Here is a 7,009-nt window from a genome sequence, read left to right on the forward strand (position 1 = left end):
GGCTACTATTCTAAGACCTAGATGCAATGAAATTGATGGCTGGAGTTCAGACGTTGGCCTCAGACAAAATATTAGAGTTCTGTTTTTATATTAAGTACAAATTAAAGTCATAGATGATTTTAGTGTAAAAATTAACCTTAGGAACTGCAAGAGAGGCCATCATTGTGGCATGGCAGATAAAACCGCCACCTGCAACACTGGCATTCCCTATGGATGACAGTTCATGTCCCCACTGCTACTGATCCAGCTCCCGGCTAATGGCCTGGGAAAAGCAGTAGAAGATGACCCAAGTCTTTGGGCCCCTGCGCCCACATGGGAAACCCAGATGAAGCTCCTAGCTCCAGGCTAGCCCAGTCCTGGCCATTGTGACCTGAATCAACAGATGGACAATATCTCTGCCTCTTCCTCTCTCTCTGTAACTCCAATTTTCAAATAAATAATTTTTTAAAAGATCTACAATATGGCCAGTCTTGAAAAAGACCTGTAAGGCCGGCGCCGTGGCTCAGTAGGCTAGTCCTTCGCCTGCAGTGCCAGTATTCCAGGTTCTAGTCCTGACTGGGGCGCCGGATTCTGTCTCGATTGCTCCTCTTCCAGTCCAGCTCTCTGCTGTGGCCCAGGAATGCAGTGGAGGATGGCCCAAGTCCTTGGGCCCTGCACCTGCATGGGAGACCAGGAGAAGCACCTGGCTCCTGGCTTCAGATCAGCACAGTGCGCCAGCCACAGCACACCGGCTGCAGCGGCCACTGGGGGGTGAACCATGGGAAAGGAAGACCTTTCTCTCTCTCTCTCTCTCTCTCTCTCACTGTCCACTCTGCCTGTCAGAAAAAAAAAAATCTGTAAAATCTTTGATTCTTACATTTTAATTTTTCTTCTAGTTTCTACATCAAAAACAAGAAAGACCAGATGATGCTAGACCTCCCTCCCCTATTTCAAAACAAAACAAAACAAAACAAAAAAAAAACTCAACCACTCTCTTCTTTTCTCTTTAATCTTTACTTATTGGAAGGATTGCAAGACAAATCTGATTGAGAGATTGAGAGAGAAAGAGAGAGAGAGAAGGAAGATCTATTTACTAGTTCATTCCCCAAATACAACAGCCAGGGCTGGGCCAGTTCAAAGCTGGGAGCCAAGAACTCAATCTGAGTTTCCCATATGGGTGGCAGGGGCCATCACCTCCTGCCTCCCAAGGTGCACATTGGCAGGAAGCTGGAATGGAAAATGGAGCTGGGACTCAAAACCAGGTACTCCAATAAAGAATGAAGTTTAACTGCTAAGCCAAAATGCCTACATCTCAACTAGTTTCTTAATCAATTAAGTATTCCAGATATATACATATATATAGTGTTAATTTTGAAAAAAATTATCCAAAATAATGTTCCATCATCTTTGCAAACATAATCAGAACTCTAAAGAAGTATCAGCCTTGGGGCCAGCGCTGTGGCATAGCGGGTAAAGCCGCCGCCTGCAGTGCTGGCATCCCATCTGGGTGCTGGTTCGAGTCCCGGCTGCTCTACTTCCAATCCAGCTCTCTTCTATGGCCTGGGAAAGCAGTATAAGATGGCCCAACCCCTTGGGCCCCTGCACCCATGTGGGAGACCTGGAGGAAGCTCCTGGCTTTGGATTGGCACAGCTCCAGCTGCAGCCATCTGGGGAGTCAACCAGCAGATGAAAGATCTCTCTCTCTCTCTCTCACTCTCTCTGCTTCTCCTCTCTCTGTGTAACTCTGACTTTCAAGTAAATAAATAATTTTTTTAAAGTATCAGCCTTTCAAAAATAAGAAAGAAGATTAAGGTGCACCTCTTAGATTGTAAAATACATTGTCTCAATAACACCTTCCCATTTAAATATGTTTAGAATATACACGCCATAAAAACAAGGACCTTGTCATATTCATTACCATATGTCAACTTCTTAGAAGATTTCTTGGTATAAGACAGTACTCAAGAAACATTAGTTGATATAAAAATTGAGTTTTATTATAACCTCTTATAGTCAGATTATTAAGAAAACTAGCTTGTAGAATTCCATTTTTTAAGATGCATTTATTTACTTATTGAAAGAGTTACAGAGAAAGAGAGAGGAAGAGTCAGAGAGAGAGAGAGAGATATTCCATCCGCTGGTTCACACCCCAAATGGCCTCGATGGCTGGAGCTGGGCTTATCCAAAGCTAGGAATCAGGAGCTTCTTCCAATGTTCCCAAGTACTTGAGCCATCTTCCACTGCTTTCCCAGGCCTATTAGCAGGGAGCTGGATCCTAACTGGAGAAGCTGGGACTTAACAGGCTGCTGTTCAAGTGAATATGGGATGCTGGCATTGCAGGCAGTGGCTTAACCTGCTAAGCCACAGCACAGGCCCCTGATGAATTTCTCAAAAAGAAAAGGACTTATCTATTATCTTGATCTAAATGTTAACCAACTCTAAACTCCAACTATATTTTGGCAAAATACTTGATATTTCAAAAGGTTTCTACTCCAATTTTATAAATATTAATGAAGGTAATTGATATTTATCTTTAAATTAAAAGAACCAACTGGAAAACATGATAGTATAATATTTATATTGCAAAAACAAAGTATAGCAGAAATAAATATATATTTGGATGTTTATGCCTACAAATCCCTGGAAGCACAAATAAGAAATTGTTAATCGTGGTTACCTCTTGACAGAAGATCATTGGATATGATCAAGGGTCTTTTACTGTCTTATTGTATTAATTCTTTCTTCTATTAAGGACAAAGTTTCAAAGTATAAAAAAAATTTAAAAAAATTCTATATATTAAATCTAGCTCAAAGTCAACATTTAACAGAGTCATTTGAAGTTTTAAATCTGTAAATTAATAAAACCATTGTGGAAATCATTACGGAGGTGCCTCAACAAACTAAAAACAGAATTACCAAGTGGCCTGGCGATCCCACGACTGAGTATATACCCAAGGGAAATGAAATCACTCTGTTGAGATTCTTTGTATTCCTATGTTAATTCCAGCACTATTCGCAGCAGCTGAGAAACTGAAGCAACCTGTGTGTCCATCAGTTGATGAATGGATAAAAAGAAATGTGGCACATACACAGATTCAGCCACAAAAAGGGATGAAATCTGGGGTGGGCACTTGGACTAACAGTTAAGACACCATGTGGGAGACCCTTATCCTATATTGAGTGTCTAGGTTCAAGTCCCAGCTGGGCTCCTGATTCCAGGTTCCTGCTGATGCACACACCAGGAGGCAACAGACAATGGCTCAAAAGTTGGGTCCTCGCCACTCATTTGGGAGATGGGTTTGAGTTCCCGGATTTCAACTCTTCCACCCCTCCAGAGTTTCAGCTCTTTGTTTCCAATCCAACTTCCTGCTAGTGTACCTGGGAAGGCAGTGGATGGTAGCCTGAGTACTCAGGCCCCTGCCACCCACGCCGGATGGAGTTCCTGGCTCCTGGCTTCAGAATAGCCCAACCCTGGCTGTTGCAGTCATTCAGAGGGTGAACCAGCAGACAGAAGATCCCTCTCTCTGTGTGTCCCCACTCTGTCTCTCAAATAAATAAATACTTCTTAAAAAAAGAACTACCAACATGCAACATGGATGAATTTCACAAACATTCTGACCAAAAGAAGCCAGACACAGAAGAATACAGACAGTATGATTCTATTTATGTGAAGTTCAAGCACAACAAAAACTCATCTATGGTAAAAGAGATCACAACTGAGAATTAACTAAAGGAACCATTGGGTGGAGGTGATGTGGGAGAAATGGCGTCTAATGTTAACCCAGGTCCTTGTCTTTTACTTAAAAAGCATCTAAATCCAGACACATATATGGTGCATAAAATGATAAAGTTTATTCAAAAGGTAAGAAAGCTTTAAACACACCCACACACACAGATGCACACACAGATGGGCATAGTTGAAGAGTGGAAGAGAGTGGGTCAGAGACAGAAGAGGTAGGGGAAGCGAAGCCAAGAGAGGGGTACACCATCAGCTCCTCCTGACCTGTCTCTTGACTGAAGAGAACAAGCACCTCCCAGCACCTCCTTTTATGGGAGATTTATGACACCTCCATAAAATTCCACGTGGAGCTTAATATGCATACTTTCCTAGGTCTCTGATGAAAATAAGGCATCCTGGGAAGAGGGTGTCCTGGCAAACAGGATAGTATTGCATGAGGCAGGGCCTTGAGGTTTGTGCCGCCAGCTCGGCTAGCTACCTTACCCCCTATATCAGAGGGGCTATCACACACGTGTACACATTCAGCAAAACTCACTAAACTGGGGCCAGCATTGTGGCGTACCCAGTAAAGCTGCAGCCTGCAATGGCACTGGTTCATGCATCTGGCTGCTCCACTTCTAATCTTGCTCCCTGCTGATGGCCTGGGAAAAACAGCAGAAGATGACTCAAGGGCTTTACCCCGGCTACCCAGGCAGGAGACTTGTAAGAAGCACCTGGCTCCAGCCCACTCCAGCCCCAGCCATTACAGCCATCTAGGGAGTAAACCAGCAGATGTAAGATCTACCTCTCTCTCTCCCTCTGTCTCTGCAACTCTTTCAAATAAATAAATAAATCTTTTTTTTAAAAAAAAAAAGTCATTAAATTGTATAGTTAAGAACTGTGCATTTCACAAGTATTTTAATCTCATAAAATTTTTAAACAAACATTAAGATTTAAAACATGTATGCATTTTTTAAATATTACATGAGGTTTTCTTTTATTTAGAAGATCATTTACAAAACTCCCTATCTAAAGATGTACTTTCTGTCACAGAGCTGTATGCGTTAAGTGCTTGGATTTCCATTCTTACATGTAAAAGTCAACTACATTGCCCAGAAATTTAGCTGAACTTGTTTTGATCTTAATCTTTTCCACATTGAAGATTTAAATAGGTCATCAGAAAGCATCAGGTTTGATTACAACCAAGTACTGGTGTTACAAAAAACGTTCTTAGAAATAGAGAAGGTGACGGGAGGATGTAGCAGTGTTCTGTAAATTGCTGCAACCTTGTAACAAAGACAAAGGGAAGCCAAGGCGGAGCACCAGGCAGCATCTACATGCGCTGCACAGCACAGCACAGCCAGGACACCTGGGCCCGGGGCACTCCTCGGAGCCCCCACTGCTGGCTGACCCCACAACTGCTCCCACTGGACCAGACCCAGACTCACGCGCTAGGAACTGTTCATTTATTTGTTCACAGTCAGGAAATCAAGCTCCAAAGCTATGGCCTCGGTCCTGTTCCACACCACACCGGCCGTCCCCGAAATGAGGCAGCAAACCCAGAAATGCAGAGCCATCTGAAGCTGTTCAAGGCTCTTGCCAGCTCTGCACGTTTATGAATTCATTGAGTGAAATAAAGTGCCAGATTCGAGGCTCGTTCTCACCATGAACTGGAGGGTGGTGGGCAGCCCGGCTTCTCATCATGTTACACCGGGCGTCAGAGAAACAAAAGCAGGAGACACGAAACACATGACACGGGATCTGGCAAAAGCCTCAGCAGTGCTGTCCGGCACCACCACCTGCGACCCGGCAGACAGTGCCCGTGCCAGGCTCTGTGAGCAGAGCGAGCTGCTTTGGAGAGTCTCCAGTTGCCTTCGACACAGACTGCCCTCTGGTATTCCACATTGCTCTTCCAGGTCTTACGCTTCCCACTGGGAGCCTGCTGGGTCCCCAATAATGCACCTGGGGATGGTGGGGAGGCGGGAGCACCCTGAACAGGACGGGGAGGAAGCTGCAATTGTACCGGTGCCCTGGAAGCAAGGCGCCTCCACCCAGGCACGCTCATCACCGCCGCGTAGAGACAAGACGCTGTCTGGCTTGTCATTTTCTTGGGAGCCACAGCAATACAGAACTCGACATGCAGGTGGGAAGAGAAGCACTGAGGAAACCAAAGACACGCCTGGAGTCTGGCCAGTCTTGGCCACAGAAAAGGCCAAGGAGAAAAAGGAGCAGCACCAGAACCGGGCACGCGCGCAGGGGCCGCCCTCGGTCCTCTCCCAGAAAGCTGCGTGCCCTGCCCCGCCGCATCGTTCCCTCCATTCGGTCCCTCCCACACAAGTGCATTCTTGCCCCTTGGGGACCACTTCCTCTCTGGGCCTGGCTCCCCCAAGATAACAGAGTTGGGATTGTCGACTTGATTGAGGGGCGTTGCGACCGTTCAAGGTTTAAGCCAGTGTCAGGGTCTCTGAAGTCCATATTGGGGCCGCGCAGGGGAGGGCCATCTCTGAAGCGGAGAGCCCGTTGGCCGGTCCCGGGGCAATGGCCTCCTGAGGAGTCATCCCCGAAGCCTCTGTCATCCGGTCCGCCTCTCCAGAATCCAAAACCACCTCCGTCTCGTTTTCTGCCTTAGGTAATGTCCAGACAAAGTGACCAATCACCCAACAGTGCACCTGCACCATCGTAAGTCAGAGCTTCCTTAAGGGACACCACCTCATCGCATTCTACACAGCAGAATCCTTTAAACTTGGCTGTGTCTTTGTCTCTGGCTAGCCATACACTTTTTATGCTGAGTTCCTTGAAGACCAATCTATGTTACCTTGAATCTTTTTAAAAGGTAGAGTATGCCGTGGGGGAAGGGAAGAGGGGCTCTGTGGGCAGCTTGTGGGCCCCATCTGCCTAGGTATCAGCATCTGCCACATTTTTACCTTAACTAGTTATAAACAGCCTCAAAGGGAGGACATTTGGTGCAACTTTCATCCCACAGCAGAGTGTCTCGGTTCATGTTCCAGCTCCACTCCTGCTCTGGATTCCAGTTTCCTGCTAATGGACATCCTGGGAGGTAGTAGTTGACATAGTTGGGCTCCTGCCACGCGTGTGAGAGGCCCAGTTTCAGTTCCAAGCTCCTGGTTCAGTCTGGCCCAGCTCTTGCTGTTACAGGCATTTGGGGAGTGAAACCTCTCTCTTTCAAATTTAATTTTTTTAAGTCTCAAAATTAAAAAAAACTATCACTAAATTACCTTTCTTAAATTAATTAATTTATTTGAGAGAGTTATGGAGAAGGAGAGACAGAGAGGTCTTCCATCCGCTGGTGTA

The 7,009-nt window shown here is 45.6% G+C and overlaps 1 pseudogene; it reads right to left on the reverse strand.

Moving 5' to 3' along the window:
* Positions 1–5,487: 5,487 nt before the first annotated feature.
* On the reverse strand, positions 5,488–6,729 carry LOC138844052 (uncharacterized; annotated as a pseudogene).
* Positions 6,730–7,009: the final 280 nt, after the last annotated feature.

Source organism: Oryctolagus cuniculus, chromosome 10 (assembly GCF_964237555.1).
Source record: "Oryctolagus cuniculus chromosome 10, mOryCun1.1, whole genome shotgun sequence".
Lineage (NCBI taxonomy): Eukaryota > Metazoa > Chordata > Mammalia > Lagomorpha > Leporidae > Oryctolagus > Oryctolagus cuniculus.